The following is a 25,532-nucleotide window of genomic DNA, read 5'->3' on the forward strand; positions in this document are numbered from 1 at the left end:
CTGTACTTGCAGAACAGGCACCTGCCCAGATACAAGACACAGCATCATAAACTAAGACCTTCCTTTAAGAAAATAGACACAATAGAACCTTCTCATCCAAATGCCTACTGCCCCTCCTCCCAGGCATCTCCCCTCTAGGGATGGGCAATACTGCCTCCAGCGGCGCCTGTCATGGTTGCTGTCAGCAACTTCCTGGATTTTCTTTGAGAAGGAGCTTCCGCATGGGTCTACGAGCTCATTCCTTTTACCACACCTTGTTTCTGATAAGCCAGTATTGCCTAGACTGACCCCTGCCTGGACAGGTGAGTTTGCTGTTACATTTTGCCACAATACCAACCAAGTGCTTTGAAGATGCTGTTTAAGAAGGAGCTACAGAAATTCACCGTGTGGTCAAGACACTGTTCCTCATCCCACGAGACCACCTTAATTTGAAACCACAGGAGAAATTACTTTCAGATTTCAGATTCAGGAAAGCCTATGTTTCTAAATAATTGGCTTGTTTATATCTTATAGACACTGAGCACCCTGAGGCTGGCCATTTTCCCTCTTTGCTTTGACCAGTAGGAAGCTCAGGATCACATAAGTAGCCCACTTCTAGCATTACAATGCATGCTTTTATGTGTTGACTATGTCCTGTTTTCAGTTTAAATTTTCATTTCTCCCTTTCCCCCATTCACTTACTTTCTTATGCACACACCTTTTTAAAATCACCTGTGTAGGGAAAAGGTCAAATAAGCAGTATCTCAGTAGATCCTACAAAAGTTTAGGAGAGGGCAAGATCACCAGGGGATTAAAGAGTTAAACAGAATAAAAAACAAAAACAACTCTGCAACGCAGAGGACTTGATTCGAGTAGGATTCATGCGGATGCATTCCTAGGGGTTCCTTATTCTTTCATTCCCCAGGAGCACCTTGTTGGCCACCTTCTCTAGTGCAGGAGCTGTGCTTGGTGCAGAAAGACAGCAGTGAATAAGCCCCATCCCCTAGGCAGCAGTGTGTGGAAGGACAAGTGAGACCCTCCCAGGCCCGTGGAGGCACCAGGCAAGGAGGCAGGGAATACAGGTAGAGGTTGCACACTCAGGTGGATGGGCTATGGTAGCCATGGGAGCACCCAGGGCAGAAGGGGCAGCTTCGCCAAGGGAGAGTGACCTCGACTGAGAGCTGCAGGGCAAGGAACTGGTTGCTGAGAACAGAGGGAGGGCGAGGGCAGGAAAACAGCTCCAGCAGAGCAAGCGCCCAAAGCCCTCAGCACTCAGCACATGCGGCAGAAAGAGGCTGGGATGTTCCAGGCAGAGCCTGGGCTCAGGCGAGCTGTGAGGTCTTGAGCTCGGATGTGGGAAGGGATGGTCGGTAAGGCTTGGTCTACCACACAAGTGGAGGAGACTCTTCTGCGGCCAGAGAAGCCAGAAGGCAGCGTTAAAGCAGAAGACGGATGTGATCAGATTTGCATTTTGTGAAGATCTCTCGGGGTAGAGAACAGACCTGGAGATGGGGGGGTAGGAGGGGGGTGCATTCAGGAGGCCGGGGCAGCAGCAGTCATGGAGGAGATGATGGTGATCTGAGCTGGGGGTGGACAGATATGGTTCCATGGACTTCTTTCTGGGTGTGATTTATTTCAGTATTTTCCTCTTAGTACTGGAGTGGTACATGATCATTTCCAAGCATAGAAAATGTCAATCGGCAAAAGAGTATAGAAGAGAAATTCTTATTCACACCTCACGGCTTATGAGCGTGCATGCACACACACACCACCACACCACACCACAATGTCCTACCTGCTGCTTTGAAACCCAGTCTAATTTATTAAACCAAATCCATATTGCTGGACATTTTTGTTTTGAATTTTTTTGCCGTTATAGCTCAGAAAAGGACTCATTGGCTAAAAGGAATCATAATTAAAAAGAAAATCAGAAAACCAGTAACCCAAATCTGACGGCAATACTTGCTTACACATGCACTAAAGGTTGAAAAGCCCCAGGTGCGTCAAACTCACACACATGTGAACAGTCAGGGAGCGCCGGCAGCGTGCCCTGAAGCCTGCCCTTCTTCCAATGGCCAACGTGGTCCACCAGACTGGGGAGCAGTGGGTCCTGACAGAGGAGTCTGAACAGAAGAAACTGGTCATCACCACCTGGGGTTCTGGGCCCCCTGGCTGCTTCAGGGGGCTGCCCTGGGCTCCTCTCCAGACAGGCCTAACCACGCTGTGTGGTCCCTGCTTAGAGGTCTTTCCCGGCCCCTTGGCATGAAGCTCCTAGAGGGCAGGACTTAGCTCTTCTGGCCCCAGCACTCAGTACACATCCGTCACCTTGTTGGAACTCACTAGATGTGCTTTCAACAAATGCATCAGGGAATAATCAACGTGATCATGTAAGGATGGGGAAGGATCTAACCGTCACAAAATGTGCTACATCCAGACACCAACAAAGGTGCTCACCATAGTCACTTCAACCTGTGACACACTCACCAGGAGGAAGGCACTGAATTTGAAAACATTTTGGAAATAAGGGGATTTCTTTTTTTAAACTGCTCTACTGGAATATAATTGACATACAATAAGCTGCACAGATATAAAGCGTACTACTTAATTTTTATCATACATACACTCCCATGGAACCATCATCACAGTTAAGATAATGAACATGTCTCTCACCTCCAGAAGCTTCCAAGTGGCCCTTTGTCATCCTTTCATTCGTCCTCACACTTTACCCCTATCCTGCGCAACTGCTGATCTGCCTTCTCCCAATGTGGATTGCTCTGCCCTTGGGAGCACTTGCCCGAAGTCACACAGGACGCAAAATCAGATGTGTGTGACTTTTTCCATTGCGTTAATTGGTAATAGGTCCAGGTAGAGAATCAATACTGTAGGTATTCTTTTTTTGCCCGCCTTCTTCCCCTGGGCGTGATCACCCCAAGACTCATCTATGTGGCAGCCTGCACCAACAGGTCTTACCATCATTCCCGTTTTGCAGACACTGGGGGTCGCAGGTACTAAGTAATTTACAAATGTCGCAAAGCCGCAAAGGGGTAGAGCCAGAATTTGATCTCAATTCTGTCGGCCACAAAGCCCATCTCCTTTCTTTTTTTTTTGAGACGAAGTCTCGCTCTGTGTCACCCAGGCTGGAGTGCAGTGATGTGATCTTGGCTCACTGCAAGCTCCGCCTCCCAGGTTCACGCCATTCTCCTGCTTCAGCCTCCTGGGTAGCTGGGACTACAGGCGCCCGCTGCCACACCCAACTTTTTTTTTTTTTTGGTAGAGATGGGGTTTCACTGCATTAGCCAGGATGGTCTCGATCTCCTGACCTCATGATCTGCCCACCTCATCCTCCCAGAGTGCTGGGATTACAGGCATGAGCCACCACGCCCGGCCCAAAGCCCATCTCCTTTCTATTCCATCACTACATCTAAGAACAGCCTAAGCATGAACCCAGCTGCTGCTGCTGCTACTGATTATTTCTTCCTCCTCCTCCTCCTCCCCTCCTCCTCCTCCTTCTTCTTCTTCCTCTTCCTCTTCTTCCTCTTCCTCTTATTTTTCTTCCTCCTCCTCCTCCTTCTTCTCCATCTCCTTCTCCTTCTCCTCCTCCTCCTCCTCCTCCTCCTCCTCCTCCTCCTCCTCCTCCTCCTCCTCCTCCTCCTCCTCCTCCTTCTTCTTCTTCTTCTTCTTCTTCTTCTTCTTCTTCTTCTTCTTCTTCTTCTTCTTCTTCTTCTTCTTCTTCTTCTTCTTCTTCTTCTTCCTCTCCTCCTCCTCCTCCTCCTTCTCCTTCCTCCTTCTTCTCCTTCTTGTTCCTCTTCCTCTTCCCCTTCCCCTTCTCATCCTCTTCCTCCTCCTTCTTGTTTTTCTTCTTCTCCTTTTTCTCCTTCTTCTTCTTCCTCTTTTTATTTTTATTTTTTTTGAGGCAGGGTCTCACTCTGTCATCCAGTCTATGCAGTGGTGTGATCTCGGCTCACTGCAACCTCCGCCTCCCAGGCTCAGATGGATAAGCTATGGCAGCTGTGGGAGAACCCAGGACAGCCTCCTCCCACCTCAGCCTCCTGAGTAGCTGGAACTACAGGCGCACACCACCGTGCCCACCTAGTTTTTTGCATTTTTTGTAGAGACAGGCTTTTGCCATGTTGCCCAGGCTGGTCTTGAACTCCTGGGCTCAAGTGATCTGCCCACCTTGGCCTCCCAAAGTGTTGGGATTACAGACATGAACCACCGCTCTGGGCCACGAACCCAGCTTCTGAAGGGTAACTGTGAGCGGCCATGCGGGGTCCTCCTTTGGTGCCCCAACCTTCTGCCCTGTCTCCCCTTCCATCGCCTCTGCACCTTCCGTGGGAAAATTAGGGCCAGGCTCTCTGAGCCAGGAGCCACCCTGGACCTGGGGAAGGGGAGGTGATGCTCTCATATCTGCCTGTGGGCTGTGAGCAGCCTGATGGCAGGGACTGTGCTTAGCATTCGGGGCCCCAGGACACAGCACAGAATCCCACACGTAATAGATCATCACTAGGTTTGTGTTGAATTCTCCACTTGGCTTTGTCTGCTCCCTGGAGAAGCCCTCATGGTACAGGTAGGCTCCACTCCAAGTCTATAGGCCACTTCCTGAGCAAAGATTCCCCAGACCTACCAGGACAGTGACTGTCTCACGTTATCAGCTTCCACATGCCCTGTGGGCATCAGCCTTACCTGGCCCATCTGGCTTCTCCAGCAGCACATCCTTCCCACTGGGGTGCTCATCCCAGGGAGGCCCCAGGGGCCTGCCTCAGCCAGAGGCCCTTCTTGGGTACGGCTCAGGCTTCTGGACCAGCTTCAGCCCAGTGCCTGGGCAGGTCCCAAGCTGTCCAGTCCTCCAGCAGGCATGCAAAGCAGGAGATCTAGAGTGTCTCCAGCCAAGGATGGAACCCTAACTGTGCCACTGGGAGACCTGGGCAACGCCCTCATCCACCCACTTGCTCATTCATTCATTCATTCACTCATTCCACGTGCACAAACCTCTGTGTCAGCGCAGAGATGAGTAAGACCCAAGCCAGGGCTGCTATGCGCGGTTGTGCAGGTTGCGTCTTGCACAAGGACACCAGTCAAGGGAACACTCATGAAACCGTTACCCTGGAGTGGCATGGAGCTGCAGCCCCCTGGAGGAGTGATTCTGTATGGTGGCCCTGACTCTGGTCAGGGGCCAGAGGGAGAAGTGACAGGGAAGTGTGCCTGCAGCACAACACAATAAGGCTATGCAGAGGAACACTGAGAGCGGGAGAGTTGTCCCAGCAGCCTGAGCCTATCAGGGGTGGTTTCCTGGAGGAGGTAGCATTGCCACTGAGACATGATGATGACGGAATGAGGAGAGAGCTGATACAGCAAGGGAGACCCTAAGCACAGGGCTGGAGGTAAGCAGGTGCACAATGAATATTTCAGAGTGGCAGAAACAAGGGTGGGGGTACTAAGACCCAGCCTGAGGGCAATGAGGAAATGCTGGAGGGTTTCAAGTAGGTGAATGGAGCTCTTAGTCACCCCTCTCTCATCTGTGAAATGGACACAGCAATTCCTGCTTCTCCAGGTTGTGGGATATGCCTGGCACATGGTAGGTCCTCAGTAACAGGGGCAGTCTCTGTGTCTGCCCGCTAAGCCAGGGAGGGGTCTGGCATCACACTGGCTAGGCCTGGTTGGCACCACCTGCCATACTCAGCTGCTCCACTGCCCTCCATTGGTGGGATCAGATGATGAAACTAGATCCCATCTCTGAAAACAAGGATGATGTTCCTCTCTGCCACCCCACCCCCAGATGCAGCCTGTGGCTCTGACACCTGGCTCACCTCCCCTGGCACCCAGCCCTTGAGGCAAGGCCAAGGCAACTAGGCAGGGCCGGGCTGGGCAGCATGCGTGATGGCTAGGCCTCCTGAGACTGGCACCCACTGGGGGGAGAGGAACCTGAGAGGCCTCAAGATGCAGGGGGACGTGCGTGACCACTCCCTCCTCTCTGCAGAAGCAAGAGCACCTGCCTTTCCCATCCCCATCTCCATCCCCATCCCCATCCCCATCCCCATCCCCATCCCCATCCCCATCGCCATCTCCATCCCCATGCCCATCCCCATCCCCATGCCCATCCCCATCCCCATCCCCATGCCCATCCCCATCCCCATCCCCATCCCCATCCCCATGCCCATGCCCATCCCCATCCCCATCCCCATCCCCATCCCCATCCCCATCCCCATCCCCATCTCCATCTCCATCTCCATCCCCATCCCCATCTCCATCCCCATCCCCATCCCCATTCCCATCTTGCCTGGTGAGGCTCAGTCAGGCAGCTGTGGGGACCCCCAGCTGCACTGTACCCCCTGCTCTGTACTCCCAGCATCTCCTGCCCCAATGGCTCAATTTGGCAAAGTTATACTTTAAACGTTTTAATAGTGGCTGTTTTTCTGATTATAAAAGTAATATAGCCAGGAAGCATGAGTCACGCCTGTAATGCCAGCACTTTGGGAGGCTGAGGCAGGTGGATCGCTTGAGCCCAGGAGTTTGAGACCAGCCTGGGCAACATGGTGAGACCCTGTTTCTACAAAAAATGCAGAATTAGCTGGGTGTGGTGGCGCATGCCTGAGGTACCAGCTACTCAGGAGGCTGAGGTGGGAGAATTGCTGAGCCCTAGAAGGGGAGGTTGCAGTGAGCCTAGATCATGCCACTGCACTCCAGCCTGGGCGGCAGAGCGAGACCCTGTCCCCTGACCCCCCAACACACAAAAGTAATACATAGGGTAGGTGTGGTGGCTCACATCTGTAATTCCAGCATTTTTGGAGGCCAAGGTGGGTGGATTGCTTGAGACCAGGAGTTTGAGACCCGCCTGGGCAACATAGTGAGATCCCACCTCTACCAAAAAGAAAAAAGCGTGGTGACCTGCGCCTGTAGTCCTAGCTACTCAGGAGGCTGAGGTGGCAGGATCACTTGAGCCCAGGAATTTGAGGCTGTAATGAGCTATGATCACATCACTGTGCTACAGCTTGGGCAACAGAGCAAGACCATGTCTCCAAAAAAAAGTAACATGAACTCATTTTAGAAACCTTGGAAAATACATACAAATAAAAGAAGGAAACAAAAATAATCAGTCCACCACCCAGAAATAAACATTGAATTAACACATTTGTTAGGGATCTTTTCGCACCTATGTGGGTAGACACAGACACACACACACACACAATTGGGAGTTACACAATTCTGCATTTTGCTTTTCTTATTAACTATTTCATCAGTCATTAATGATGATTCATAAGGAGGTTAATGTTTTATTGTGGAAAACTGAAAATATACCCAAAGGCAAAGAGAATCACATAAAGAATACACAGAACCTGTCACCAGCACCAGGGGCTACCCGTCTACCAATCGTGTGTTTCACCTATTCTTCTTCCCACCAACTTTTTTTTTTTTTTTTTTTTTTTGCTGGAGTATTTTAAAGTCGACCCCAGATATCCTTTTGTTTCACCCATAAATATCAAAAGCATTTTTAAAAGCATTGGAAGTGGTCTTCAGTGTATCCAAGAGGTCCCTGGCCTGGGTGTTGGGAGACCTGAGTCCTAATCCTGCCCAGGCCCCTCACTGCTGCGTGAACGTGCTCTTTGGCTCACTTGCTCTGTAAGGGGGGCAACATTGACTGCCCACTCCTGTGTGGGGTCATGAGGGCTCAGGGAGATGCTAGACTCCCTAGAGTTCTGCTCCTGGCATCTACCATGTGCAGGGCATGGTGCTGGTCCAGTTCAATGCTTTGCAACGCTCCAAGAAGTTGCTATTGGAGATGCAACTTCAACAAGAAGTATCCTCATCTCACAAGGAGAAAACAGAGACTCAGACAGGTTATGCCCAAAGATGCAAAATCAGACGTGTGTGACTTTTTCCATTGCATTAATTCTTAATGGGTCCAGAGAGTAGTTGCCTCTTTAATAGCTATATTTTGATGTCTCCAGAGGACAAGAAGGTTTGAAATGTCCCCTTAGGCCGTGGAAGCAGGGCCAAGATGGGGGTGAGAAGGAATCTCATCTCATACCAAGGTTAGAAGTACATTTCCTAGAGGTGTGGCAGAGGTGTGGGCAGGGCTAAGGGGCCAGCAAAGGGCAGGAGGCCCAGGAAACAGCCTCTCAGAAGCCTGGCAGGGAGCTGGTGCTGGGCAGAGGGTCCACCCAGCAGGAGCTCTGGCCACACAGCCTCTGTCCATACCCGGGCCTGGCAGCAAGGTGCCAGGAAAATAAACCCCCATCTCCCTGCCCTCCCTTTCCACCAGTCCCGTGGGAAGCCAGAGGGCACAGGGCTGACCCTGCTGCAGACCTCAGCGTTCAGCCCGCTTGGCCTCCCGGGGCAGAGAGCAGGGAAAAAGTCGGAGATGGGGCCCGGAGGGCATGTGGAGAAAACTCAGCCCAGGAGGGAATGGCTGGAAGAACTAAGACCAGAAACTGGTTGTCTGTTGGAGAACTGGGGGAGGGAGCATGGTGGGCAGGGGACTATGGCATCCTACAGGGGCTGCTTTAATAAAAAACTCAGTAACAACCAAACAAAACCACCCCACCGCTCACCCTTTTACTCAGAAACTGGCTCCATTTGTGTAATTTTATGACTTCTTAAGAGTTGGAACAAGAAAAATATGACATTCTTGGTCATTCTCACTAATGTCCTGGGGGGTGTTCCCTTCTCTTGCAGCCCTACAAGGTGCGGTGAGGCCTCAGCACCACAGTGTTCTGTTCAAGTTCTTACAGGCCACGGCGGAGGCCCAGTTAAGAAAGGGCTCAGAAGAGCCTGGCTAGAATTTGGCCAAAAGAGGGCTTTTGTCACCACCTAGCATCAGTGTATCATAGTTGCAAGCAGCCAGGAGGGACCTCCTTTCACAGCCCCCCACTTTCCAGCTGAGTGACCCTGGGAAAACCTCATAACCCTCCATGTTAGCTTCCTAGGGCTTCTGTCCAAGCACCACAAACCGGGTGGCTTCAAGCAACAATGTATTATCTCACAGTGATGGATGCCAGAATCTGAAATCAAGGTGGGTGATATGGTTTGGCTGTGTCCTCACCCAAATCTCATCTTGAATTGTAGTTCCCGTCATTCCCATGTGTTGTGGGAGGAACCTGGTGGGAGACAATTGAATCATGGTGGCAGTCTCTCCCGTGCTGTTCTCGTGATAGTGAATAAGTCTCATGAGATCTGATGGTTTTATAAGGGAGGGTTTCCCTGCAGGAGATCTCTTTGCCTGCTGCCATCCATGTAAGATGTGAGTTGCTCCTCCTTGCCTTCCACCATGATTATGAGGCCTGCCCAGCCACAAGGAACTGTGAGTCCATTAAACCTCTTTTTCTTCCCAGCATTGGCTGTGTCTTCATCAGCAGCATGAAAATGGACTAATACAGTAGGGCAGGGTGGTTCCTTTTGGAAGCTCCAAGGGACAGTCTGCTCCATGCCAGTCTTCTGGCTTCTGGCACCTACTGGCCACCCGGATGTCTCTTGGCTTGGGGCTGCGATATTCCACTCTCTGTCTTTCCACTGTGTTTGGGTCACAAGTCTCCCCCTCCTTTCTCTTACAGGAAAGCCAGTCATTGGATTTAGGGCCTCCCTAAATTCATGATGATTCCATCTCGAGATCCTTACCTCAATTCCACTGATAAAGACCTATTTCCAAATAAGTACACGTTCACAGATACTGGGGTGTTCAGACTTGGATGTGGATTTTGGGGGCCATTATTCAATCCACTAAACCCTTGGAGTTGCAGCATCCTCTTCTGACAGTGGGTATGGGGGAACCCCTGAGAGATGTGAGGATGGCCACAGAGAAGCCCGTGTGGTCCCTGCCAGGAGTCGGCCTCAGCAATGGTGGAGTGGATGGCAGTGGCTGGGGGGAGGGAGATGAGCCTGAGGAGGCGAGACCTTTCTTTTTCAGGTCCCCAGGCTGCTGGCACAATGAGGACAAGATTCCCCAGCCAAGCCTATCGTTCTCAGATGAGGGAGGACGGAGCAGAGCCAGGGTGGACCAGCGACCATTAAGGGTTAGTGGAAGGAGGGACTCTACGCACAGGCTGTGCCCTGGGGGGATCTGGGCAGGACTGTGGCTGCTTTCTTAGGCCCATGGGACCAGCCTAGCCAGTGTCTCTCCTTGACCTTTCCCCTTATGCTCTTTGGCCTGTTCCTGTTTGCCCTGGGGCTTGGCGAGGCCTCTCCTGAGAGCTCCTTCAACGGGAAAGCCAGTGTTCTGGGAAGTTCACAGTCTTTCTCTCCTCCCAGCCTGGGACTGGGCTCCAAGCCAATGCTACCACTTCCCACTGGGTGAGCTCCCTATGTCTCAGGGCCTCCATCACAGAAGTGGGAAGGAAAACACTTCCCTCACAGGGTGGGGTTGAAAAAGGACACCTCCCTGTGCCCATGACAGGCTGGGCCACAGCAGGCAGCGGCTGATGTGTTTGAGATGGATCTTTGCACAATCAAGGGCACCCAGGACCTTTCCAGCTCAGGAAACTTGAAACTCCTAAATCCTAAACTGCAGCTGCCCCCAGGCCCAATCAACTTCGTTTCAACCAGCAAAAGCTGGTCAGCAAGAGCTATCTCCAGCCTCAACTGTTAAGCTTTTTTAATTGTTAAAAAAATTATGCAAGTATTGTATGAAACACCTTCTCTCTGTAAGAAAATAAAGCACTACAGAAGCATATAAAATCTAGAGTAAGAAATCACCTTCCTGGCTGGATGCGGTAGCTCACGCCTGTAATCCCAGCACTTTGGGAGGCCAAGGTGGGTGGATCACCTGACGTCAGGAGTTCGAGACCAGACTGACCAACATGGTGAAACCCCACTCTATTAAAAATACAAAAAATTAGCCGGGTGTGGTGGGGTGCACCTGTAGTCTCAGCTACTCAGGAAGCTGAGATAGAACTGCTTGAACCTGGAAGGCGGAGGTTGCAGTGAGCCGAGATCGTGCCACTGCACTCCAGCCTGGGTGACAGAGCAAGAGTCTGTCTCAAAAAAAAAAAGAGAAATCCCCTTCCCCACCCACTATGTTTTCACTTCAATCAATCTCTCCTCCAGAGATAAGCATTATCCAGAGAAGGATGGCTTCTATTTACACACACACAAACACACACACACACACTGACTTATTTCACATAACAATGTGGTAGACATTCTGTTGCCGCATGTCAATCTATTTAATTGCATTTAACATTTTAATTTACATTTTTTGCAGAATGTATACACCATAATTTCTTTATTAATTCCCCTATGATGGACATTTAGGTTATTTTTAATTCCCCACTCAAATAAAACGCTGCAAAGCATATATCTGTGCATGCATCTTTTTGCTTATGCGAGAGTATTTCTATTTGTCAGATATCTTGGAATAACACTGTCCAGTGAAAGGGTATTTGCATTATATGTGTGAATAAACACCGATAAATTGCCCTCCTGAAAGACTAAACCAGTTACCACTCTTTCCACATTGTGAGAGTGCATTTCCCCATGCCCATGTCAACACCCCACAATAGCAGTTATTTTCATTTTTGCCAGTTAAAAACTTTTTGTGGCATGAGTGACATTTCCCTGACTATCCCACCACTGAGCATCTTTTTGTGGCTTTGGGCCATTTGTATTTACTCAGCTGCGAATTTTCTCTTTCCATCCTTGCCCTACTTTCTATTAGGTTAATTATTCATTTGGAAGTTTTGCCTCCTTTTAAAATAAAAGAAAAATAATTTTAACAATGTTAAAAATTCAAATAAAACAACATGGGTTTCACCATGTTGCCCAGGTTGGTCTCGAACTCCTGAGCTCAAACAATCTGCCCACCTCTGCCTCCCAAAGTGCTGACATTATAGGTGTGAGCTATCGAGCCCAGCCTAGTTCCTTGGTTTTAAAATGTGTTTTGCTATATGGCAGTTCATATAGGTGCTGAGTTGAGTGTAAAAAGGAGCACTCCACCACACCCGGGTTTGCTGCAGCTGCCCAACATCTCCACCGGCACAGGGATACGGCACTGTCAGGGGCCTCTGAAAATGTTTTCATTTTAATTTATCTTAAAATCAGAAGGAAAGGCTGGGCATGGTGGCTCACACCTGTAATCCCAGCACTTTGAGAGGCCAAGATAGGAGGATCATTAGAGGTCAGGAGTTCAAGACCAGCCTGGCCAACATGGTGAAACCCCATCTCTACTAAAATACAAAAAAGTTAGCCGCGTGTGGTGGCACACCATTGTGGTCCCAGCTACTCAGGAGGCTGAGACAGGAGAATCGCTTGTACCTGGGAGGTGGAGGTTGCAGTGAGACAAGATCGCACCACTGCACTCCAACCTGACAGCTGAGTGAGATTCTGTCTCCAAAAATAAAAATTAAAATCAACAAATAAAATAAAATCTAAAGGAAAAATAAATATAATCATAATGAACATATAATAATGCATCCAGTCTGGATCACATTTGACTTTAGACAAGGCAGTTATAAAGTATCATTTGAAATATTTTTTGGTGGAGGTAAAAGTACCCAGGGCCTATGAAGCCACAATGCATGCAACCTGCCAGGGCCAGTCAGTTTCCACCTTCTTGGGAGTCATTCTAAAAATAATGTATGCATATTTGTTTCAAATATTTACGTAGAAGAAACTGTTTTGCTTTTTTACTATGCTACATTTTAAATGTATAGGATAATGAAAGAAATGATATAACTAATACTTCTGAACCCAATACCCAGATTAACAGTAAATAAATTTTACGATATTTGCTTCAGAGCTCTGTTTTACTTAATAAAAAAGGAAAGAGAATGTGATGTAAAAAGCTAACCCCCAACCATTAGTTTGCCCTCTCTTTCCCATACAATCCCGAAATTGCAGTGGGTCACTCACTGCGTGAGCATGTTTGCGTGGACCATAAACCATATGCTGGATCCAGTGGTCCCTGGCAGCTCAGCAGGGCTTGACAGAGTGGACCACTCCCTCTTCCTTGGGATAACCCCTTGCCTTGCTCCTAGGCCCCCGACCTGCCTGGATTTCCTCCTACTTCCCTGGCCACCCCTTCTCAGCCCCTCTCATTTATTACTCCTCATCTTCCAGATGGCTTATTCGTGGAGGACCCAAGGCTCAGTCATGCTCATCTCTGTCTAGTCTCTCTAAGTGATCTCATCCAGTCTATGGGTTTAAATAGCATTTACACGCTGACTGATATAGTATGGAGGTGTGTCCCTGCCCGAATCTCATGTTGGCATATAATCCTCAGTGTTGAAAGTGGGGCCTGGTGGGAGGTGATTGGCTCATGGGGATGGGTTTCTCTTGAATGGTTTAGCACCATCCCCTTGGTGCTGTCCTCAAGATAGTGAGTGAATTCTTGTGAGATCTAGTTGTTTAAAAGTGTGTGAAACCCTCTCCCTCTCTGTCTTGCTCCTGTTTTCGCCATGTGATGTGCAAGTTTCTGCTTTGCCTTCTGCCATGATTGGAAGCTTCTAGAGGACTCCCCAGAAGCAGATGCTGATGCTGAGCTTCCTGTACAACCTGCAGAACTGTGAGCCAAGGAAACCTATTTTCTTTGTAAATTACCCAGTCTCAGGTATTCCTTTATAGCAATGCAAGAATGGCCTAATACACTGACTGACATCCAAGTTAATGTCTCTAGCCCAATTCTCTCACCTAATTCCAAACCCGTATAATTCCAGTCCAATTACCTACTGGACATACCCTCCTGGATATCTGGTGGGCATCTCCAACCAAAGGAGCAAAACCAGACTCATGAACTCCCTCCCATCTGCTCTTCCCAAAGTCTTCTATGTCTCAGTAGACAAATTCTTTGTTCCTCTGGTGGCTAAGTCCTAAACCTGGATGTCACTCTTGATTTGTCTCATATTCACACCCTCCATCAAGATCAATGAGCAAATTCTGCTGGCTCTATCATCCAACCATATTCGGAATCTGACTCCTTCTCACCCCCTCCACTGCTGACTCCCTGGTTGGAGCTGCACCTAGCACCATCTGCTATATTATAACATTATTAGTGTGTTCATTTGTTTGTCTCCCACAACTAGAATGTAAGTTTCAAGACAGCGAAGACATTATGTTTTGCTTATTCTTGTATCATCTGCATCTGGAACTGTGCTGACACATAGTAGGTGTTCAATAAATATTTGTTGGAGGCTAGGCACGATAGTTCACGCCTGTAATCCCAGCACTTTGGGAGGCCGAAGCAGGCAGATCACAAGGTCAGGAATTTGAGACCAGCCTGGCCAACAAGGTGAAACCCCATCTCTACTGAAAATACAAACATTAACCAGGCATGGTGATGCGTGCCTGTAATTCCAGCTACTCGGGAACCTGAGGTGGGAGAATTGCTTGAGCCCGGGAGGCAGAGGTTGCAGGGAGCCAAGATTGCACCACTGCACTCCAGCCTAGGCAACAGAGTGAGACTGTCTCAAACTAAATAACTAACTAAATACATATCTGTTGGATGAATAAATATTTTAATAATCACATTTATTTCTGTACTTTATTCTGTTTCACTGAATGACTTGATTGCAATGCACCAAGACCTCAGTATTTTAGTTCCTTATTTTATTTATTTACTTATGTAGTTTTAGAGACAGGGTTCACTTCGTTGACCAGGCTGGAATGAAGTGGCACAATCATTGTTCACTGCAGCCTTGACTCCCAGGTTGAAGCGATCCTCCCACCTCAGCCTCCCAAGTAGCTGGAACTACAGGCACACACCATCATGCCCAGCTAATTTTTGTGTGTTTTGTAGAGATGGGGTTTCACCATGTTGCCCAGGCTGGTCTCAAACTCCTGAGCTCAAGCAATCTACCCAACTTGGCCTTCCAAAGAGTTGGCGTTACAGGTGTGAGCTGCCGTGCCCAGCTGAGTTCCTCAGTTTTAAAATGTGTTTTGATATATGGCAGTTCGTAACATACGGATTATTATTCTTTTTCAAAATTGATTTTGTTCTCATGCATTTTCTAATACAGATGAACCTTAAGAGTAACTTTGGGCCGGGCGCGGTGGCTCAAGCCTGTAACCCCAGCACTTTGGGAGGCCGAGACGGGCAGATCACAAGGTCAGGAGATCGAGACCATCCTGACGAACACGGAAACCCCGTCTCTACTAAAAAATACAAAAAAACTAGCCGGGTGAGGTGGTGGGCGCCTGTAGTCCCAGCTACTCGGAAGGCTGAGGCAGGAGAATGGCATGAACCCGGGAGGCGGAGCTTGCAGTGAGCCGAGATCCGGCCACTGCACTCCAGTCTGGGCGACAGAGCAAGACTCCGTCTCAAAAAAAAAAAAAAAAAGAGTAACTTTGTCAAGTTTCTCTAATTATCCTGTTGGTGTTTTGATTGGAATTGCGTTCATAGACTCATAGATTGATTTGGGAAGAAACAGCTTTACCCAATTGAGTTTTCCTTTCCTAGAACATTGAATGTCTCTCCATTTATTCAGGACTTTTCTATCCTTCTATCTAGTTTTAGAGTTTTCTTTATATCAGTCTTGCACATTCCTTGCATTTCTGGGAAAAATTCTTTTGGTCACAATGTATTCTTTTAATTTAATAGTCAATTCACTATGCTAATGTGTAATTTAAGATATTTGCATGTCAGGATTATAAAAAGAGGCAGGAAGAGTTTTATCTTTGTTAAATTGTGGAACAGTTTGTATTACACAGGGATTGTATCTTCTTTGAAAGCTTAGAAGAATTTGCCTCTAAGACTGCCTGGGCTTGCTGTCGTTTGAGGTATAGATCTTTGACTATCTTTACAATTACTTGTATATATACTGTATATACTTGTATATATAATTACTTGTATATAATTGTATATTGTATATATACAATTACTTGTATACATAATTGTATATACAAATATATACACATATATTTATAGAGTATATATAATATATATTTATATAGAGAGTATATGTAATATATATTTATATATACAGTATATAGGCAATTATATATCTCTATCTATCTATCTATCTATCTATCTATCTATCTATATACTGTATTTTTTTTTTGGAATGGAGTTTCGCTCTTGTTGCCCAGTCTGGAGTGCAGTGATGCAATCCCAGCTCACTGCAACCTCCGCCTCCTGGGTTCAAGCTATTCTGCCTCAGTCTCATGAGTAGCTGGGATTACAGGCATGCACGACCATGCCCAGCTAATTTTGTATTTTTGGTAGAGATGGGGTTTCTCCATGTTGGTCAGGCTGTTCTTGAATTCCTGACCTCAAGTGATCCGCCCACCTTGGCCTTCCAAAGTGTTGGGATTGCAGGTGTGAGCCACCATGCCTGGCTATATACTGTATTTTTTAGAGCAGTATTAGGTTCATAGCAGAATTGAGTGGAAACTACAGAGGGTTCCTGTCCCTTCACCACTCAATAACCTCCCCTATTATCAACACTCTGCAGCGGAGTGTTACATTTATTATAATGGAACCTACATTGACACATCATCATCACCCATAGTCTGTAATTTACTTTGGGGTTCACTCTTGGTGTTGCACATTCTGTAACTTTGGACAAATGTATAATGCTATGGATTCACCATAACAGTAAACAGAGTAGTTTTGTGCAACAGAAAGCCAAACAGTGAAGCACCATGTTTCTGTGGTGAAAGAGGTTTATTGTGAGTCACCTGGCAAGGAGACAGAAGGAAACACTCAAATCTATCTCCCTGAGCTGGGGGTTGGGAGGTTTTATAGTCAGAGGGTAATGAGGTGTGATCTGATTGGATCTTGCAATGAGGCAATGCCAGGCGGTGTGCTCTCACTGGATCCTGCCACAGGGTGATGCCAGGGCTCCATCTGATTGGATCCTGGATCCTGCTATGTTGTGTCCATTTCTTTTTTTTTTTTTTTTTGAGACAGAGTCTCGCTCTGTTGCCCAGGCTGGAATGCAGTGGCCGGATCTCAGCTCACTGCAAACTCCGCCTCCCGGGTTCACGCCATTCTCCTGCCTCAGCCTCCCAAGTAGCTGGGACTACAGGCGCCCGCCACTTCGCCTGGCTAGTTTTTTGTATTTTTTAGTAGAGACGGGGTTTCACCGTGTTAGCTAGGATGGTCTCGATCTCCTGACCTCATGATCCGCCCGTCTCGGCCTCCCAAAGTGCTGGGATTACAGGCTTGAGCCACCGCGCCCGGCCTGTTGTGTCCATTTCTTAATTCAGTCCTGTTCCTCTGTCCAGCACTTAAGTTCCACTCATGTTGCCTGCTTGGTTCATCCAGGCATGCTCCAGTTATGTGACCTGGGGGTGGTTTATGGCAACTGAGAAGCAACTCACAACTTTGTTACTTAAAGGTTGAACTAGATTGATCTGGTGCAGTTATGGTTTCACTGTCCTAAAAATCTTTCATGCTCTATCTTTTCATCCCTCCTCCTCCCCAACCCCAACCCCTGGCAGTCACTGATCTTTTTACTGTTTCCATAGTTTAGTCTTTTCCAGACACCACAGAGTTGGAATCGTACAGTATGTTGCCTTTTCAAATTGGCTTTTAAAACTTAGTAATATGCATTTAAGTTTCTTCCATGTTTTTTTCAAGGTTTGGTGACTCATTTTTTTAGTGCTGAATAATATTTCATTTTCTGATGCACCACAGTTTATTCATCCGTTCACTTACTGAAGGACATCTTGGTTGCTTCCAAGTTTTGGCACTTATGAATAAAGCTGCTATACACAGGCATATGCAGGTTTTTGTGTGGACATAAGTTTTCAACTCATTTGGGTAAATACCAAGGAGTGTGATTACTGGAGCATATGGTAAGAGTATGTTTTGTTTTGTGAGGAACTATTAAACTGTCTTCCAAAGTATCTGTACCACTCTATATTCCACCAGGAATGAATTAGAGTTCCTGTTGCTCCACAACCTTGCCAACATTTGGTGTTGTCAGTGATTTTAAACATGCTAGCAGGTGTGTATGGGTATCTGCTTGTTTTAATTTGTAATTCCCTAATGACATATGTTGACCATCTTTCATATGCTTATTTGCTGCCCATATAATTTTAGTGAAGTGTCTGTTCAGATCTTCTGCCCATTTTTTAAAGAGATTGGGATTTCAGTATGTTGCCCAGACTGGATTCAAACTCTTAGGCTCAAGTGGTCCTCCCAACTTAGCCTCCTGAGCAGCTGGGACTGTAGCCACACCTTACTGCACCTAGCTTCTTTTGCCCATCTTAAAATCTGGTTGTTCATTTGTTCTTTTTTTAATTGCTGAGTTTTAAGAGGTTTTTTTGTATATGCTGGATAACAATCTTTTACCAGATATTATTTTTTTTTGGCAAAGTTTTTTTCCGGTCTATGACTTGTCTTCTTATTCTCTTGAATAGTTTGTATTTCCCTGGAAAATAATTCCAATTCCTTTGGTGGAATTGTTTTCTCATATCCTCTGAACCTGCACCACCAATTCACCTTCTTGGGCATTTACACTATGTCACAGTGTGCTGGACTTTCATTGGTTAAGTGCCTAGGTTAATTCCCTCTTGCCCAACACATGCATAATTTCCTTTGAGAAGCTACTGTTCACCATGATGTAACAACTTCATGGTTTGGGTGGGATTCAAACACATCCAGCATCAGGGTGGGCCCAGACTGGGTTAATCCAATGAGCACAACTCATTTCCCCTGCTGAAGTTTGAAGGCCCATAGTCCCTGTTGTTGGCAGTCACCTTGAGATCAAGAGGAAATCAGCTTGAAGATAACATCAATAGAAAAGAGCAGAGCTGAGAGTATGGCAAAAATAGTGAGCTGGAGCCCTGATCAAACCATGCCTGAAGCCTGCATGATTCTGGAATTTTTGGTTTTTGCCAGCCAATAAATCTTTTTTATTTTATTTTAATGTTTTGGTAACTAAGTAACTTTTTTATTTCAAAAGTCTTAGACCTTCATAAAAGATACAAAGAACTCCTTCATAATCTATATTCAGATTTCCCAGTTGTTAACATTTTACTGCAATGCTTCATTTTTCCACCTCTCTCTCTCTCTGTCTCTCCCTGTCCCACTCTCCCATAATCCCTAAATACTCCAAGGTGTAGCTCTCCCAACATAAAGATGGTTCCTTACATTAAAATGATTCCTCCCAATCAGGAAATTAACATTGATACAAATCTCCCATCCAATCCAGAAATCTCATTCACATTCCATCAACTCTCCCATAAATGTCTCTTGAGGGCAGGGGTTGGATCAGGATCTGTTTCAGAATCTCACCTTGTGTTTAGTTGCCCTGTCTCCTCAGTCTCCTTCCATTTGGAATAATTTCTCAGCCTTTCCCTGTGTCCCTTGTGTGGACAGTTTTAGAGAAACGAGGTAGTTCATTCCATAGGTCCATCTCACCCGCAGACCCCCCAGTGTTCACTCATACCCAGACTCCGGCTGTCTGGTCTCGAAGGTGGCTACGGAGGCAATGCCATGCCCTTCTCAATGCCTGCTCAGTGCCTCCCCAGGACCCTTTATGTCCTCCCATCCCTCCCTGGGTGATGCTCACTTTCATCTCCTGGTCACACCGGTGCCTGCTACGTTTCTCCACAGTGAAGTCATCATTTCTCCTCCACATTTGATTAGTATGTTGTAGGAAGATAGTCTGATATTATGCCAATATTCTGTTCCTCGTCAAACTTGTGCTCATCAGCCTGATGACTCCTGCTGATACGAGCTACTGGTATAATGGCTGCCAAATGTGAGTGCTTAATTCTGTCGGTCCTTCTACTTTGTTAGTTGCCTTCTCTTATAAAGAAGACCTTGCCTCCCATTTTGTTCATGTACATATGTATTTGTATCAGTGTGGACTCGTGGATGCCTATTTTATTTGGTAGGTTGAACTTTGAACCTACTTTGGTAGGTTGTGCTCATTGCTCCTGAGTGTCATTGCTTCTCAATTCTCTCAGGGAACATATGCATGAAGCAGAATGCACCTACGCATGTATCTCTGACTGTGTCTATATCTATCTGTGGCAATGTATTTAAACACCCAAGAGTTCATCTGACCCTTCCAATGCCATTCCAAGCCCTCACTCTTCTTTCCAGCCTTCCTGAATCCCATGTTTCTAAATCCCTCTTCGGACAGTAAGAAAGCTGGCTCCCATTATCCTCAGCATATTTACTTATTTGCTTAATTGGTTCACTGTTTGCTCAGATAACACAACCTTCACAACCTGTCACCTCTGCCCCAGGTCCTCAGAGCGCACGGAACACTGAGGCTGAGGCAGGCCTCCGCTCCCTCCTCCTCTGCTTTCTCAGGTACAGACATCTCCATGCTTCTAGGGGAAGGAAAGGGATATGGGAAAGAAGAGAATGATGTGAAGGGGGGCCTTCTTTTTACAAAGCAATTTTAGGATGGGCTTTCTGTTATAGCATAGCCCTTGTATCTGACACTATTGAGATTAGTAACTGGGGCATTTTTTTAAAGCTGGCTCAAGTAGGGATTCATAAAATATGGCTTGAAAACCATGTGCATGGGTGTATTCTCTAAATATTTTATTTAACTTTCAAAACACAGCTGGACCTTTATGTCTTAATATTCTGACGTAGGGCTAAGGCCTTTTCTTTGACGTGGGTCTGTTGTGAAGTTTTTTTTTTTTTTTTTAGATGGAGTCTAGCTCTGTCACCAGGCTGGAGTGCAGTGGCGTGATCTCGGCTCACTGCAACCTCTGCCTCCTGGGTTCAAGAGATCTGCCGCCTCAGCCTCCCAAGTAGCTGGGACTACAAGCATGCACCGCCACGCCCGGCTAATTTTTGCATTTTTAGTAGAGATGGGGTTTCACCATGTTGGCCAGGCTGGTCTCGATCTCCTGACCTCGTGATCTGCCCACCTCAGCCTCCCAAAGTGCTGGGATTACAGGCACCAGCCACTGTGCCCAGCCTGTTGTGAAGTTTTATATCATCTTTCACACACAGACCACACTTATTGGACATTGTATACAACTTCCAGTTATACATCTTTAGCATGATCATTAAAGACGTTTACAAATTCTCTGAATGCAAAGTTACTCTAGATTTGTACAATGCCTTCCAGCCCAAGCCTATATATCTCTCTTGCCTATACTCAATTTAATGGCAATGGTTTTTAGTAACTTGTGTTTATTAAGTTTTTCTAGGGCAATTTAATTTTCATAGAAATAGCGCTTACTTGTTACACTCTTATTTCATTGACCTAAACACTAATTAATTAAATCATATACTTGCAATGATAAATACAACTGCCACAACCAGGTTTGGAGACATACAGCTCCTCAGGTAATTGGTAATCATAGAACTTAGTGGGTAGGAGCAGAAGGATGTGATATTCTAGAGCAGACCAGGACACTTTTTCTGAGGGTCACGTAGTACCTTATTTTTGGCTTTTGTAGGTCGTATGGTCTTTATAACAACGACTTCACTCTCACGGTGGTTGGAAAGCAGTCACGGGCCATATGTAACTGTGTCCAAGAAAATCAAATTTGGTCTGTGGGCTAACCAGGTGTGGGAGTCTGATTACTCCTGCTCTAGAGAGTGGCCTGTCCGCTATGACATTTGGTGTGCCCTGGGCATCCACTGCATGTTTTGGGGGCAGAAATGGAGGACATTGGTTGGTTAAGTAGATTTCAGGCAAGATAATTTTTCCTGCCCTGCACCAGAAAGAATCCTAACTTAAACTGCCCAAATCATCTTCTTGAACCGTCGATCTTGCAGACCTTCCTACTCCCAAACTATAGTCAACTCCTTGGCATTTTCCTGAGTACAAGACATTATATATATATATTTGTTTGTTTGTTTGTTTGAGACGGGGTCTTGCTCTGTCACCCAGGCTGGAGTGCAATGGCGTGACCTCGGCTCACTGCAACCTCCGCCTCCCAGGTTCAAGCGATTCTCCTGCCTCAGCCTCCCTAGTAGCTGGGATTACAGGCATGCACCACCATATCCGGCTAATTTTTGTATTTTTAGTAGAGACAGCATTTCGCCCATTGGCCAGGCTGGTCTTGAACTCCTGACCTCAGGTGATCCACCTGCCTTGGGCTCCCAGAATGCTGGGATTACAGGCGTGAGCCCCTGTGCCCAGTCTTCTTTTATTTATATTTTTAAAAACCTTTTATGATAGAACATTTAAAAAATATAGAAAAGTAGAAAGAATGGTCATTGATCCTGTTGTAGCCATCTCTCAACTGAAACAGTTACTAATACATGGCTGATTTTTATCTGTAGGAACAGGGTAGCCTCTTTCTATCCTAGAAGTCTCCTAGTAGCTACGGAAGCATTGTTCTGGGAGGGCAGCCAGCAGAGACACACTTGAGAATCCTTCACTATCAGGGTAAGGGGTCTGAGAGCCTGGCAGCTAAGAGTGGCTGAGCCCCAAGCTCTCAGGGTCTACTGAGCTATTGCATTTCTCCTCTTTGGGATGGGGTGCTGTTCGTCTTTCAAGGACTCTCTCACTAAGAGGATTGATATGGGATAGTCCTCTGTCCCCACCCAAATCTCATCTTGAATTGTAATCTCCACGTGTCGAGGGAGGGAGGTGGTTGGGTCATTGGGGTGGTTTCTCCCATGGCCGCCCCTGCAGTTCAGCAGACTGCTGGCGGGACAGTCATGATAGTGAATGAGTTCTCATGAGATCTGATGGTTTTATAAGGCAGTTTTCTCTGCCTTTGCTCGATTCTCTCTCCTACCGCCTTGCGAAGAAGGTGCCGCCTTCCCCTTTCACCATGAGTGTAAGTTTCCTGAGGCCTCCCAAGCCATGCGGAACTGCGAGTCAATTAAACTTCCTTTGTTTATAAATTACCCAGAGTCGGGTATTTATTTATTTATAGCAGTGTGAAAATGGACTCATGCAAGAATCAAAAGCTAAACGTTTCCAGGTGGACACTTGAAACCATCCACCACCTTTGCCTTCACAAAATTATTTCCTGCCTTCATTCTTTTTACTCTCTGCAAATATAAAAGCTCAAGTGGGGCCAGGCACGGTGGCTCATGCCTGTAATCTCAGCACTTTGGGAGACCAAGGCGGGCAGATGACGAGGTCAGGAGTTTGAGATCAGCCTGGCCAGCATGGTGAAATCCCGTTTCTACTAAAAATACAAAAATTAGCCAGGCATGGTGGTGAGCACCTGTAGTCCCAGCTACTAAGGAGGCTGAGGCAGGCGAACCACTTGAACCTAGGAGGTGGAGGTTGCAGTGAGCCGAGATTGCACCACTGCATTCCAGCCTGGGTGACAGAGCGAGACTCCATCTCAAAAATATAAAAAGCTTAAGTGTGCACCCTGGCCTTTCAAGCAAATATTTCTGAAGAGGCCAAACAGTGCAGTGGTCAAGAGGGGGCCTTTAGAGTCAGACTGCCTGAGTCTAGGTCCCAGTTCCACCACTGACCAACTGAGGAAAAATCGCATAACCCTTCTGTGCCTCCATTTTCTCATCTGGGAAATAGGGATGGTAAAATTCCTGCCTCAGGGATTTTTGACAGGATGAAATAAGTTAGATAATACATATGAGACACCTGGAACAGGCACTGGCACAGATTCAGCACTCAATAACATTAAAACGAGAAAAAGATCCTACCCATTGGCCATTCATGGTAAAAACGTTTACACCTAAATCTGGACTAACCACTGTCTGTAGAGAGTGGACTGCCGTAGGGACTAGATCTGACCCTTGACCACACTCTCAACCAGCTTCGTGACCACGGTTAGCCCCGATACCTTTCAGGGCGTCCCAGCTCCCATCGACAATAGGAGGTATTTGAACAACCTGTCCCTTTCACCCTTTTATATGACTTTAGTTGGAAACTTGGAATCTCTTTGCATCAAGGAGACGTTCCCACCCCACTGTGGGCCTCCTTAGGCCCTGGGGCTTATTTTTAATTAACCAACCACTACTTCAGGAATGCAAATGCTAACAGGTCAAGCACCGGCTCTCCCCTGGGCCCCTGGCCTGCTGCTCCTCCTCCAGGCGCAGATCTCCACTGACCAGAGACAGGCCTTCTCCAACTGGCTGACTCAAGGTGGCCACCCCTGCAGTTCAGCAGACTGCTGGCTGGACAGTTCCCAGGCTCTTACAGGGGCCCTGGAAAAGCCTCCAGCAGCTAAGAGGAAGGCAGGCACATCCTTCCCAAGACAGAGGCAGAGAAGAATATCCCCAATCCCAGGAGCCAGCCCCCTTCACCTGAGTTTCCTCCCTCCCCCCAGACATGAGATCCTAGAACCCCTCAGTCTAGAACTCAAGGCCCCTAGAACCTGAGGCCCCAGGGGCTCCAGAATCCTGAAGATAGTCTGCAGCCCCTGGTCCTAAATAAATAAAGGCCTCTGGGCCCTCCCCTGACTGAACTCCTCTGTCTTTGGGAGTACCTGAGCTCAGCTCTTAAGCCCATGGAATAAAATGATGGTGCTAGCCACAGGGCAGGTGCTTGGCTGAATACATCCAAGAAGAAGGGGAATGATCAGATGCCAGGAATTATGAGAGCCATCACGGGCCAGGGGCGTGAGCCAGGAGGGTAATGATCATGGGCTCCAGTTTCCTCCAGGGGACTACATCTTGAATATCTGTGCCAACTCTCCCAGGATGAGTCTGATCTGCAGAAGAACGAGGCACAGAGACCGGAGCTTCTAAATGCAGCCCGGTTTGGCTTCAAGTTGAACCCCGGCCTTCTCCTTGCCCACTCCTGCACCCTTCCCTTTCACATGCTCCTCCCCTGAATCCTGGCCTGACCATCCACCCATCCACCCAGCATGTTCCTGACATCGTCTCTGCCTCTTGCAGCTTTAATGCCTTACATCATGTGGTAGGAGGCAGTTAGGCAGAGTTCACTCCCAGGCTCTGTACGTGCTCATAGTTCTCCCAGAGTGACCAGGAAGCCTTTGAGGCCCACAGAACAGAGCTCTGTCTTTCACCCCAGGCTCTGGGGCTGAATACGGGCAGGGCTCAGCCGTCCCTCAATGGCTACACAGGATGATGCTCATCAGATGGCCCTCGAGGGTGAGCCCGGATGAACTGGGAGGATCCCCCTGAAATAAAAGTTCAAGACAGTCTTCATGTGCCTGGCTTGGGCACCCTTTAGAAACCATACATCCACCTAGAATCCCCCAAACTGGGCTCTCTCCATGCCCCACAAGTTTTTGAACAGGTCATCCCAGCTACCAGTCATTGGCAGCAGCCCACTTAGCACTCGGCTGTTCACCTGTCTTTCCCAAGGTCCTTGACATAAAACCGGCATAGTTCTCAGTTTCACCCTTACCCACTGCATTTTCCAGCCAATCAGTATTAGCCCATCAAGCAAACAAACCACATTCGCATTGGGCAAATGAATTGCTACCCTAGCACAGGAGTCCACCCTTCCCCTCATTCTCTCTACCCCAAAGATGCAGTATCCAGTGGTTCTAAGAGCCACGTGCACTTAGACTTGAATTCCACTGCATGACCTTGGGCTAGCTACATAAATCTTTCTAAGACTCAGTTTCTTTATCTATAAAATGGGAATATTAATAGTAATAATTGTATGGGTTTATTATAACAGCCACAGGAGATAATGCATAAGATGTAATTTGCACAGTGCTTGGCTCAATGTATTTTATGTATTATTATTTGTATTCAGTTGCTCCTTCTCTTATCCCCAACCAAGTAGTGAAGTAAA

This window comes from Chlorocebus sabaeus, chromosome 10 (genome assembly GCF_047675955.1).
Source record: "Chlorocebus sabaeus isolate Y175 chromosome 10, mChlSab1.0.hap1, whole genome shotgun sequence".
Taxonomy (NCBI): Eukaryota; Metazoa; Chordata; class Mammalia; order Primates; family Cercopithecidae; genus Chlorocebus; species Chlorocebus sabaeus.